This window comes from Oryctolagus cuniculus, chromosome 1 (assembly GCF_964237555.1).
Source record: "Oryctolagus cuniculus chromosome 1, mOryCun1.1, whole genome shotgun sequence".
Lineage (NCBI taxonomy): Eukaryota > Metazoa > Chordata > Mammalia > Lagomorpha > Leporidae > Oryctolagus > Oryctolagus cuniculus.
In genome coordinates this window covers 170,001,038-170,015,102 of record NC_091432.1, presented here as the reverse complement: position 1 = coordinate 170,015,102, position 14,065 = coordinate 170,001,038, and the positions used below count along the sequence as shown (strand labels likewise).

General features: G+C 42.0%; 1 long non-coding RNA gene across 1 annotated transcript; it reads right to left on the bottom strand.

The window, feature by feature from the left end:
- Window positions 1-385: 385 nt before the first annotated feature.
- On the bottom strand, window positions 386-13,528 carry LOC127491064 (uncharacterized). Its single transcript, XR_007919553.2, has 3 exons — window positions 10,102-13,528; window positions 5,121-5,260; window positions 386-4,580 (listed from the first exon to the last, which is right to left on the bottom strand). It is a non-coding gene; the product is annotated as an uncharacterized lncRNA (long non-coding RNA).
- Window positions 13,529-14,065: the final 537 nt, after the last annotated feature.

Genomic DNA, 14,065 nt, shown 5'->3' with positions numbered 1-14,065 from the left:
ATCAGTGCAGCTATTCATGGAGAAGCTCCCAGATATAAAGACAGGCAGGACACGCAGTATTCAGTATCATTGTGTTTAAGTTATTGTGCAGTCAGCACTTTTAATTGCACAGTGATGTAACATATAAATAGATCCTAATGATAACATACTCATATACTTGTTGCTATTGTTAATATATATTACATATTAACATCTATTGATATATTTAATTATATGTGTATATACACAAATGCATATATAGGAAGGAATCTCAAAAGTTCAAAGGAAATGCATATGATGAAAAATTTATGCATGAATATCACAAAAGTTTTATATCAAAATAAACTTACTACAAACTTTTGAAAATACCTTCACATAGATATATCCATGTGCACACACACACATATACACACACACACTTCAAAGTTAAGCCAGTAACTGGCCAGAAAGCTTCTTCATCAGCCTCCCTCTGCAGGAAGGACATTCCACAACATGGGATATTGACACCATTGGCTGTGATGTAGGTTAAGCCTCTGCCTGCAGTGCTGGCATCCCATAAGGGTGCCAGTTTGAGTCCTGGCTACTCCACTTCCAATCTAGCTCCTTGCTAATGCACCTGGGAAAGCAGTGGAAGATGGTACAAGTCCTTGGACGCCTGCACCCATGTAGAGGACTGGAAGAAGCTCCTGATTCCAGCCCCACCGCCCAGCTGTTGTAGCCATTTGGAGACTGAACAAGTGGATGGAAGAGCTCTCCTCTTCTCTTCTCTTCTCTTCTCTCTTCTCCTCTCTCCTCTCTCCTTCTCTCTCCATATTTCTGCCTTTCAAATAATAGATAAATCTAAAAGATACAGGCGAGCCCACCATATCAAGCACACAGTGTTCTAAAAGAAAAGTAAAGAGTGTAAGGCACAGCAGTCAGAGAAGAACAGAACAACGTTCTCTCTCTTGCACATGTGCACACCATGCAGGCAACATACTCCTTTCCTACCTCCTCTCATTTACAATCAAAAGGTCAGTGAATTGAGGAGAAGAACTTTGGGATTCTTATCAGAAGACCTAAAACAGAATGGGGAAAAATAGGTCGCCCTGATGCTTGCAGCATTCCCCAAAGCACCCTGCCTGTGGACAGGAGGTATGTCTGCTTCTATTTCTGATTCTTCCTTTAGGAGGCCCCTCAGGGCTTGGCTGCTCTGTGCCAAGAGGACACAACCCAGAGCTCTCTGGCAGATGGCTCCAGTTTCTATATTAGACTCAGCATTTGTGTATTGATATCTTTCTCCCAAATCTATTTTCCATCATTAACAGGCCTGACACTGGCAGCCAGAAAAATCTGCCACTCCAGTTCCCTCGTACTGCCAAGGTCCAATCACTCAGTGTTTGCAATGAGAAAAAAATAGAAATAATAACCAAATCCATAAACTTTAGAATGAGTTATACATCCATATGAGGAAAAAAGCATGAGCTTTTCACACTCACCTATGTCTTTTTTTTTTTAATTTATTTTTATTTATTTGAAAGACAGAGTTACAGAGAGAGTAGAGACAGAGAGAGAGGTCTTCCATCCACTGGTTCATTCCCCAGATGGCCGCATCCAAAGCCAGGAGCCAGGAGCCTCTTCCAGGTCTCCCACGCGGGTGGGACTTGGGCCATCTTCTACTGCTGTCCCAGGCTGTAGCAGAGAACTGGATCAGAAGAGGAGCAGCCAGGACTAGAACCAGTGCCTATATGGGGTACCAGCGCTTCAGGCCAGGGCTTTAACCCACTGCACCACAGTGCCAGCCCCCCAACCCTTATCTTGAGTTTAAGAAGGCCCACTCAGAGTTCAAGGACTTTCAATAAAGCCCAAGAGTTGCTCCTGTCCATCTAAAGAATGCTAGGCAGTCATTGCACCTTAATATGCATACATGTGTGCATCCTTTCAGGGCAATCACTGGCTGCAGAGGGATCACCTACCTTCATGCAGGGAGCACCTGATCACAAATATTAATCCATATTTAGGACTTGGTTCAAGTCCTAATTGGCGTCAGTCTTTCAGCCCTTCCATCAGCAAGAAGCTGGGTGCAGAGGACTGCAAAGTGTTGGCTCAGAGTGGTTGGATGGGCACAAGAAGAGGATGGCAGAAAACAATGGAATGGAAGAAGCCTGCCTGCTGGGGAGGGAGTTGAACAGGAAGAAAGGCAAAGCCCTGTGGATGAAACCAGAAAGCCCACCTTCCAAATAACTGTCGAGGGAATCCTCACTCATCTTAGAGTTGGGGGAGGCTTTCAAGGGGCCCAGCAACTGATATAAAGTTTAAATATTCACTGAATAAACGCTAATGGAGAACTCCTCCAGGATCACAATCAGCCAAAAGGATACCCAGTCAATCTCTCCTTCCCACTCCCCTTCCCTTTCTCTTTCCTTGTAATACTTGCATATCCCTGAAAGGTCTGCATTAACTTCTAAGGGAAAAAAAGCTAGTCCAACCTATCTGACACATACCAGAGAACCAAGAAAACAAGAATATAAAAAAATAACAAGAAGAGATGTGGAATGAAGAGATAATTTGGAGAGATCACTGTAGCAGAAAATGTAGATGGTATATTTATGGCAACACACTTATAATCTAACTTTGAACTACTCTGCTGACCGAACTAGTTGCATAATACTCATTAACTGATGAAAATAAAGCATATCCTTTATCAAAGGTAACAAAAATTAGATGTTGAGAAAAAAAAGTCAAACTATTCAAACAAATGAACGATTACTGGAAAAAGGACTTACTAGACATAACTATATCCCAGATATCTTTCATTTGGTGCTCACAATAAGCCCATTTCTCAGATGAAGGAAGTGGCTCAGAGAGGGAGAGTGACCCAGATATTAAGCAACTTCACAATTTATTCAGTGTTAACTTAATACCTGCCACAATTTTGTTCTTTGTTTGCCCTAAGAACTGAAAGAACAAATAACCAGTAGTACTATATCCTTTCAAGAGGCAGTTGATATCATGGGGGAGTAAAATCTTTTCCACTGGGACAGGGAAAAGAGTCCAGCTGGCCTCAAGGGACTATTTGGGTTCTACCCATGGGTACACCATGTCACAGCACCAACTTGAAAGCAGTACTTTGCTATTTCTACTGTTGTTTCATCCTATATGTGGGAACAGAAACTGTGACACTAGAACAGAAAACAATATATATAAACTTGAAAATGGTCCAAAAATGTGCCTTTCAGAGGAGTGAGAGAAAAATGGCAAGTTGCAGTTTGTGGAACCATGTTCCAGGCTCCATGGTACTTCTCACAATGAGACAATAGCTCCCAGGCCAAATATTTTGCTGTCCTGTGGCTCTTTCATATGAGATTTCATCTGATCCTCACAGCTATCTTGGGATATATGTATAATATGATCATTTACATTTCCATGCTATAGAATATCAAGGCCATGAGAGATTAAGACTTTGCTCAAGAAATGCCATAAGTATGATAAAACCTGGATCTCCAGAGCCAAGGACTGTGCTTTTTGCCCTACACCTCACTTCCACTCCCAGAGAAGATACACCTTCTTGCAGGATCAAAGACAGTGTCATATATCGTGCAGAAAATCCAAGTTAAATTGATTACATGTCTGAAGAGCTAAATGCATGCCTGATAATAATTTACTTTCTCCTCTTCCATATTCTTTGAGCAGTAATTTATGGGTTTTAGAGAGCTGAGTTACACAACTGAGCACCTAAGAGTCCTGCAATTAATTTTACACTTGCACCATGCTTCCTGCATTTCCATTATTCTCTGGTTCTGATTTTCTACATCCTGTTCCAAAACTGGGACTCATTCAAACACAGGCACCTTTTCTATAGCTTCTACCCAGCACCTCACTTGCAACCACTTTCAGAGGCCTGAGAAATCATTGTTCTATTATTGCCTGGAAGTCCCAGGGAGCCTGGCACATAGTCTGACAGATTAAAATTTGACAGCTGCCCCCCACCCTTCTGAAAGGAAAAATTTAGGACAGGATCCCAGAGAGTTTACAGGCTTTGCTTCCTGCTCTAGCCTCATAGATTCTGCTCCCGGATATAAGATTAAGCAACAGCAGAAATTCCAGAGTTCTGAAAATATACTGTCAGCAGGGATGACAGAAAACAGATGCTTAGAGCTCAATTTCTTACGGTGTCTGGTGGAGGAGTTAAGGATTTTAACAAGACTTGGAAGTGGGAAGTAAGAGGGGGAGAAATAGAGGTAAAAGCTCTGAACTAGTCCCTCTTGCAACCTTGGTTTGGAAGCAATAGTTAGAATACCATGGTGATATCATATTCCTTTGTCTCTGTTATAAAGAAGATACATTTTAATATCTAAGAAAAGAGATACAAAGAATATTTTCTGTTTTATTTCATTTTAGAGATTTATTGTATTTGAAAGGCAGTGTTATACAGAGAGAGAGAGAGAGAGAGAGAGAGAGATTCTTCCACCTGCTGGTTCACTCCCCAGATGACCTCAATGACCAGAGCTGGACCAGCCGGAAGTCATGAGTTTCTTCCAGGTCTCCCATGTGGGTGGCAGATTCTGATTTTCTACTTGGGCCATCTTCAACTGCTTTCCCAGGCAAATATTAGCAGGGAGCTGGATTGGAAATAGAGGAGACAGGACAGGAACTAGTGTCCATATGGGATGCTGGCACCACAGGCGATCGTTTAAGCAACTGTACCACAACTCTGGCCCCCATATCATTTTCAATTGAAACTAGGTAAATGGCTCTCTTGCACTGATGACTCGATTGGAATTAGGAAAACCTGCATTTTATCTTGTTATTACTGCTCTAAATAGACCTAAGTGCCTCTTGGTTCCAGTGCTAAAGTTTTCAATCAAAGAGGGTACTACAAGAAGTGTAGTATTTGCCACCAAAACACTCATTTCCCTAGGCCTTACACACTGGAGAGTGTTTGCAACAATTGCAGGGATAGCCATAACTCAACTATCATAATCTCTCACCTCCGCTTACTCAAACAGGGCAACAGTTCCCCATGATAAATCCTCTACAGTTGTATTTATTTCTGGAAGTTCCAAGGTCTGACATGTGCTCACAAAGAGGTGACTCCAGCCAGACACCTCCCCCCACCACACACACACACACACACACACACGAGCCCTCAGGTGCCAAACCTTGGTCCATGATGACTGGGAAAAAGTCGGTAGTCGTCCTTTTGCTATGTAAGACCCTTCTGCTTCCCAGAGTTTGTAAGGGAGTTGCTCACTCCTGTTTTACCCACAGCACTTTATCTCCATGCAACCAGAAAAAATTCCTAAGATTGAGACAGAAACAGAATGGAGTAACATTCCTTTGACTGTACCTGGAATGTCCCTTTCCTCTGACAAAGTTTGATTACAAGACCAAGCTCATCATATCAACATCTCTCCTTTCAGAAATTCTTCAGTGCCTTGCAAAAACAAACTGCCGACAGATGCTTAAACAGGCGTTAATACGTGCAACAAATGCTTACTGAGTGCCCACTATGTACCCAAAATAACTGAATTTCAACTTTCGAAGGCACTGGTTCCCTTTAGACTCCATAAAAATCCTAGGTAACTGCACTCCTTCCAAAATGCAAGTGCCTGCCGGAAGTCACTGGTGGCCACAGGAACTTATTTCCAACTCTATCACTATCTGGATGCATATAATATTAATCACCCATTGCCTCTTTTCTACAGTACCCCCAAACCTGTGGGCATGACTATACACAGAAAGCTTCCACAGGCATCTGAGGAAATAAAGCAATCCTCCAGCAAAAGACTTCTTTATACCCATCTGAGAGAGAAGATATGCGCTATTGTTATCATTAAAGAGCAGGCATTATCTGATTTGCACACATGAAAGGTAGCACAAAAGCAACTGCAATGTCTGCATAGAAGTTTTTTTAAATCTATGGAGTGAAAGAACAATGAAAATCTCTCCTAACCTCTTAAGAGATAAATAGATGCGCTTCAAAACTGTCCCCCTGGGTACCTTGGGAGGAAATTATGTAGGAAATATCTATTTACGGTTCATAGGATTGGAAGGCTCAGGACCTTACATTATAAATTCCAAAAGTCAAGTTCCTTAGAGAGCCTCTTATATGTTTATGGAGACATAATACGAAGGGGGTGGTAGGGCCAGCGCTGTGGCATAGTGGGTAAAGCCAAAGCTTTGATTGGGCCCCTGCACCCACGTGGACCATCTTCCACTGCCTTCCCAGGTGCATTAGCAGAGAGCTGGATCAGAAGTGTAGCAGCTGGACTCAAACCGTCACCCATATGGGATGCTGGCAATGCAGGTGGTGGCTTTATCCACTACACTCCAGTTCTTTACCCAGTATGCCACAGAACTGACCCCATCATCCCCTTTTTATGACCTCTCATATAAATAAACATTTCTACTCCTGAACAATTAATGGCTTCATAATTTATTGGCATGGTAGTGAGTGGTTTTTCATTTTCTTTTTTTTTTTTTTTCTGTTATGCAAGATTGAGAAGGAGAGAACATCGCATGTAACTTGGTCTTAGTATTTCCCTCTGGTCACTGTTTGTTTCACTTTAGTACAATTGTAGGACTCACAGCAGAATTTACTTAAAGTCAGCTTCTTTTCCAGGTTTCTGTATTGCCTGAGAGAGCCTCTACCCCCAAAGCTGGTCAAATCAGCCGGAAAGTGCTTGGTACAATCATAGGTATGCTAGGGGATGGCAGCTGCCCAACTCTAAGCCACAACTCCGATGATGGACTTCAAGGGAGTAGCTGAGCCCTTTCTAAAGCTGAATATCCCATGGTGCACTCTGAATTAGCACTGGGGCCAGAAGCCAAGGTCAAGTTGCAACAACCTGCAAAACTGCATCAATGCAAAGAATTGAGCTTTTCTCCGATTTTTGTTTTTAATTACCACTGGAAACAACACTTCAGTAGATGGCAACCCTCAGTGTGATTCCTCTGTTACAGTTTAGCTTGACACAAAGTCTACCCCGGATTCCATGGGAATGAATAAGAACCTCAGCCCAAGCACCCTACAAATTAGGCCATCTCAGTGCATCTTTGACGTGTGTTTTCCTCGCTTTCAAAGGGCAAGCCCTTGGCTCCAGCTGCAGGGATTATCAGCTAGGGCCAAGCTACGCAGGCTGATGAGTGTTGCTCTGCTGGGTCCCCTCTCTCCCAGATAACACGGGCTGAGGCGAGAAGAATCCCCAGGTGGCGTTTTTTTCCCTCTGTGTTGAAGAGGAAGCCAGGGAGAGGGTTTCTATATCAAGAACACTTGTTGAAATCTATTTTTAAAAGATATTATAAACAAAACTTCCAGGCATTGAATGCTCATTGATGAGTGAATTCTAATATCTAGCAGAGCATTCCCTTCACTTTCTGTTAGCACAGTTCCTTTCTTGATATCGCAGCAGAAGGGTTTGCAGCAGGCAGGCCACTCTCGGGTTGTTTAAACATGATTTTTTTTGCCTACTGAGGCATACTGAATGTGGGAGCTTGAAATAGAGGACATATTCTCCAACTCAGGAAAATTGCGCAAACTCAAACTCCTCTCTAAAAATAAAATGATTTTCTAAAAAAGATCATCTAAGTGGGCCAAAGATCGTTTTAATTTTTCGAACATTCAATATTTTGTTCAAATAGGACACAATCATCTTTGATTGTATCTGAGTATCAGGATATGGCAGCAGCCCCCCTCCCCCCCTACTTTCCTATATTGTAATTAAAGTAGGACAATGACGGGAGGCTTCTTTTTTTAAATTTTGGATTTGGGGATGTGTTTTATTTATTTCTCTTATTTTTAGTGTGGCTAGTTTTCCAGAGGCTCACTGCCTCAAGCTATATTTCAGTCTGAAAGGTGTCGCAGGAGTCACCTGAGCCAGCCAGATTTCCAACGCCACCAATTGGGGCTCACAGCATAGCGTTATTGCCTCATCGGACTGTAATTTAGGAGAGTTCTCAAATCTGTTGAGTCAGATACCCAGGGGCAACTCAGAAAGGAAGAGGCTCAGTGGGTTTATTGCACTCGCAGGAAAGAGGGCAGAATGACTGAGCGCAGCCAGGATACACCAAGGGCGATACTGTTATGTGGGGATCGGCAATTTAATTTGTCTTTGCATTTTATGAATTGCAGCCAGAGATGTATTTGCAGGGAAATACATGGGCATTTTTGAAAGCGATTAATTAAGCATGCAATTTATATGAAAACAATTTACTGTAGGACATTATCAGGGCACCCAAAATGCACATGCAATTTCCTTGCCTTCTAATTTGTGGACATAATTTATTTTGATTGTGCAATTAGGAAAGGAGACCTTTATTAATTTTGGTGCAAGTCTAAAGAACCAAGACCAATTTCGTATTGAAAGACTCTTTCCTAATGTAAAAGAGGAGGGCGTGGCCTTGGGCTCTTGCATAGATCCTAAGCTCTCTGAATCCAAAGCAGTGGAATTACACCCATTTCTGATCCTGATTATCTTCAGCAGGTTCTTTTTTCACTCCGAGTGTCAGCTTTTTCTTTTATAAAATGGAACTAAAAAACAAACAAACAAAAAACAGAAACCCTCTGCCAGGAGTGAGTGCTTGGCCAAGAGGTTAAACCTCCAGCTGTGAAGCTGGCATCTCATACTGGAGTGCCTGGGTTCAGATCCCTGCTCTATTCCTAATTCCTGCTTTCTGCTAATGCACACTCTGGTAGGCAGCAAGTGATGGTTCAAGCAGGTGGGTCCTTGCCAGTCATGTGGGAAACCAGTTTGAATTCCCAGCTCCTGGCCCAATCTCAGTCACTGCGGGCATTTGGAAGAGTAAACCAATGTAAAAAAGAGCTATTTTCTTGCTCTCTCTCTCTCTCTCTCCCTCTCTCTCCCTTCTCTGTCCCTCCTTCCTCTCTCTTCTCATAGATCTACCCACATCCTTGTCTCTTGTCTGTCTCTTGGCCTCTCAAATAAATGTTTAACTCTTCCTCTTGAACTGGCATGTCATGGCAGGTTTGGAGGGTCTATCCTGCCTCAGTTTGCCCTTTGTGATAGTGAATTGTCTCACAACTGACTTCACTACATAGCATCATCTTCCCCAGGCCTCTCCTTTAAGACAAACACAACTTCGTTGCCTGTAGCAGATTGGCCACAGTGTCCTTGCCTGCAGACACCCAGGCTGACAGTTGCCATGAATGCAAAAGGAAGACAATAGCCTGAACCAGATTTTTGTTTTATGAGAGGAAATTTGCCAGTGCAGAAATGGAGCCTATTACTCCAATAGTCTAGTCCTATAACAAACCAAAAGGATCACTCCAAATCACCAAAATTCTACTAGCTATTTTTAAAACATAAAGGCCTCAAAGGTACAAGGTGTTTTTGTTTTTGTTTTTGTCTTTTACATTTTAGGGAAGACTATCAAATCATTATCAGAAAAGTCTTTGTTGGGGGGACTACCAATAACAAGAAGGGAAAACTCAAGGGCCTCAGTCCCCTACCCCTTATTCCCATACCCATCACAGAGGAGGAGGAAGGGAATAAAGCAAATTCAACATGTGACAGATAATGTACTGGAGCCCCTTTCTTGTCTGTCACACCAGGGCCATAACTTCCCCCAAGCAGGTATCCTTACTCCCATGTGTAGATGAGGAATCAGGGCTCACAGGGGTTAGCTGGAATGCACCTGCAATTGTCCACAGACCCCATGTTCTTTCCAGGTGACCACTCAAACCTGCCCTAGGAACTCAAGGAGGTTGCCACGTGGTTCTTTCCCTTTTGAAGCTTTCCCTTAGGGCAGCTAAGCCTTAAAGAGATGTTTCAGCCACTTTCTGAATTCTAAGTGGCACTGGGCTTGCATATGTTGAAAATCACCATTTTTACCATTTAATCATGTGTTAGTTTGCAACTTTTCCTTGGTGTCGAATAAATCACCACTTTCAATATCAATAGCACTTGAGTGTTTCCATAGCACATTCACAGTAACTATTTATGTATGTAACCTAGATTTTATCAGTATGGGCTCACAGTATAAAGTTACAATTTGCTTTCATGCATAAATTACAATGCCACTAAATCCCCATTTACCTAGATTAGCAGAAAATCTAAGCAGTCTATCTTCACAGGAAGAAACCCTCTCCTGATTGTGACCCAAGCTCCCAACTATGCTTACTCAATCCTCAGGTTCAGCCTGGATTCATGGTTTAAGGGTGAGGGTAGATGATCAAACAAGTGCCTTGTTCACTGCCAGTGTTGCCACTGTTACTAAATTAGGATGGTGTCACTGAAAAACAACAGTTGGATATCAGAAGCAAGATCTATTTCTATCATTTTTTGCTACTGTTGCTGGAACATAGTATATCATCATGCAAACCAATAAGATTTCCAAATCTGACATCCCCAATACCATATGCTATTGTGGCTCCTTGGACACTACCACCAGGTTCAATCATGGATGATGCCCCTACCCAAACTCAACCTGGGGTTCCAACTATCGAATTCTTAGCTCTCTGATCTCACCCATATTTTTCTCTATAGCAGACGATGTCCTGGATCAAGCCTTCTAGCATTAGCCAGTTATCACCACCAGAAACTGTTCAGTTACCAATAGTCTGGGTTCCTTGCACTTTCTTAGAGTCACTCATTCACTCTCCTCTCTCCCTTAGGGTGATTTCTTCATAAATGCAAGGAAAGACACAAAAGTAGATAGGATTTTGAACAATATCTAAATACATTAAAGGGATCACTTGGTGATCCTTCGCAGAACAAGGTGAGACAGGCCAAGAGTAAATCAAGTTTCTCCTCTAGAGAAAGAAAATTGCCTACAACTTTAAGTAACAGTTGACCTCGCTACTAAGAGTTAAGTAAATAGAACCAAAGTCCTGTCTGCTGGGTACTCTATAAATAAGCCTTCTTATATCTAGGCTTGTTTGAGTTCCCAGTTCTCCTTAAGTGGTGTGCTATAATCCAAATAATAATTTTCCTAATAACAGGAATGATATTACATGGGACTCATTGGCTGCCTACTGTTACACTATTAGATGTTACTTTTGCATTATCTTATTTAACCATCACAATAACCTTACAAGGTGAATATTACCAGGATTCTCACATTACAGTTGAGAACACTCAAGGAGGTTAAGCAGCAAACCAACAATGGTAAATCTGGTTTTTGAACCCATATTTGTCAGACTCAAAAGTCTCTTTTCTTAACAATTTATGGGTTTCCAGTTAGAAATAACCAATTTGAATAAAAACCTATATTCCACCCTTCGATATGGAATTATCAGCTGAATGACCTTAGGCAAAATATATTTTCTTGGGTCATTAATTTTCTTCATGTAAATGGAAGTAATAATGGCCACCTTCCAAAGTCGTGTGAGAAAAAATACAAAAACGTGAAAAGGGCTTTGTAAATCATAAAATGCGTAAAAGATGAGTGATATTTTCGATTTGTGTCTCTTGGTAACCAGGGCAGCAACATGATGAAAATAGGCCCTGGAAATCTTGACGAGAGTGGCCATCATTTTGATGACAAGGATTGCCTTCATGCCCTGACAATTTGGTGAGATAGGAGTAATATGTTTCAAACATACCTAAAACAGTATATTGAATACCTGTCACTCGTGGCTGCCAAAATCTTTTGATAATTCACATTGTGAATCCCACCTTCTCAAAATAGAACTTTTTTAAGAAAACAATTTCCTAAACTTCTTTGCTATTTGGAGAACAGATTTGTGGTTCAGACCACATATACTAGAAGTCGATGACAGGAAGGGTGGAAGATGATGTGTCTATTTGCCTGGTGCTGGTGCTGAATTCCTAGTTTCGGAGGCACTGGCCCTCCTTGTTCAAGGCAAAAGCAGCATTATTGGGGAATGAGGAAGTAACAAAAGCACCCTGATGGCAGCAGGCTCAGCCAAGATGTTGTTCTTTCAGCCTTCCAATGGCCCTCCATCATTTACAAGATTCCTGAATAAGTTCATTTTAGCTTAAACTAAAGAGGATTGTGCTATCTACCATCAAGAATCAAAGTACTTTGATACTGATCTATGATAATGATCTTCTAGGGGTCAGCACTGTGACATAGTCTTTACAGCATCCCAGACGGGCACCAGTTTGAGTCTGGCTGCTCCTCTTCTGATCCAGCCCCCTGATAATGGCCTGGGAAAGCAGTAGAAGATGGCCCAAGTATTAGGCCGCTGCACCCAAGTGGAAGACCCAGATGAACTCCTGGCTCCTGGCTTCGGCCTAGCCCAGCCCTGACTGCTACAGCCTTATGGGGAGTGAACCAGCAGATGATTCTCTCTCTCTGCCTCTGCCTCTCTTTCTCTGTAACTCTGACTTTCAAATAAATAAGTCTTAAAAAAATTAAAAAAGGTAAGGATCACCTATCAGTTATCCTGTCTTATCCTACAAGTACTTGTAGGATAAGGAGTACTTGTAGGATAAGACAGCTGCCATGCTGTCTTGGAGTTCTCTTGGAGGTGATAAAGTTGCCCATGAGGACAACAAAAAAGTGCCAGCCAAATGCATAGGTCAGATACTCAGGCTTCTGTTTTCACACACTGTCTCTAATCTAACATGTTCATTCTGAAAGATAAGTAGGAGTAGTACTACCATTAAACAACTAAGGAAGCTCAAGTCCAGAAAAGTTACGTGAGTCTCTGTAAAAAGCCCCTTGGCATCCAAAACACATCATTTGCTCCCCACAACACCCAGGAATTGGAGCATGGACTGGGCACATAAGACGTTCCTGGCCCCTCAAGATCAGCTTTCCACAGAGACAGAAATCTCCTCCTTTAAAAATGGATCTGCTGTTGTCTTATGACTTCAGCAAGAACAAAAACAGCTCGAGATAGATGTGAGTATCCATGTAAGATATTTTCTATAAGTAAGTTTATTTAATCTGAAAGAATAAAGATTGATTTTCCTATTACTTGTTCTAGTGGGTTTGTATATTTAAATTGCAAACTATCCTAACAGGCAATTCTATGTAATGAAAGATAAGTGGCATCTATTTAAGGACCAAAGCATTCAGATTTCAAAGAATTGTCATAGCTGTTAAAAACTAACATACTTGAGTCTCTACTTTTTTTTAATTTCAGGGAAAATAACATAGTGAAACAATCAAAAGGTTCTTTTGCTTGTTTTACCAACCAAATGCCAGGCCAAAAATAAATGAAATTAAAAGGAAGTTTATTTTGGTGCAAAAAAAAGATTGAAATCCATGCATACATGGGGTCTTCAAAAAGCTCAAGAAAATGTATATTACAATAAAACTAGGCATAGATTTCAATATCTTTTCATATAAAATAAAGTCATCTTTTAATACCATTTTTCATGAAGTTTTCAAAGTGTCCACATAGGTGAGAAGGAGCTCACTAGCTAGACACACCAAAGAAGGTTGAGGAAGGCAACCAGCTCTCTCCCAGTGGCAGCTGCTCCAATACCAATGCAGGTATCTCCACCTTTCGCCTTCACTTTGTGGGAAGAAACTAATCCAACAGGAAACTTCACCCAGATCAAATGAGTTATCTTGGGAAAACAAAACCAAACATTCCATAAGCACAATCATTTTGACAGGAGTCCTCAAAGTAGGTCAGCCATTTCTTTCTTTCTTTCTTTCTTTCTTTTTTTTTTTTTTTTTTTTTTTTTTTTTGCAGTCTAAGAATCTGGAAATCCAGGAACTGTGGGGAGCAACTGAGACTAGGCTAAGTTACTGGAATTAAGACTTATTCTATGCATCTGCGCTCCCACAATATGGTGCTGAGAAGGGAGTAAACAGCTTCTACACAGCTGCCTCTCGCCAATTTGATTGACTGAGCCGCAGGAGCTGATCTTGCTCCTGATTGGAGGAGAGCAGCGTACTCGGCGTGTGGGTAGCAGAGTTGGGATTGGTGGAAGAGGACTATAAAGGAGGAGAGAGACAACATGCACGAGGAACATCTAAAGGGAACACTTGAGCAGCCCCCGAGAGAGCCGGCCGGCGGTGTGCCGCTCCCCCGCGGAAGTGGGGAAAGTGGCAGGGGGAACCACCCTGCCACAGAGGTGGAAGGGACGGTAGCCAACCCAGGAAGAACCAGCAGCAAACCGGGGAGGGCCGAGCAGATGAAAGAACAGTGCAGGGTCCTGTG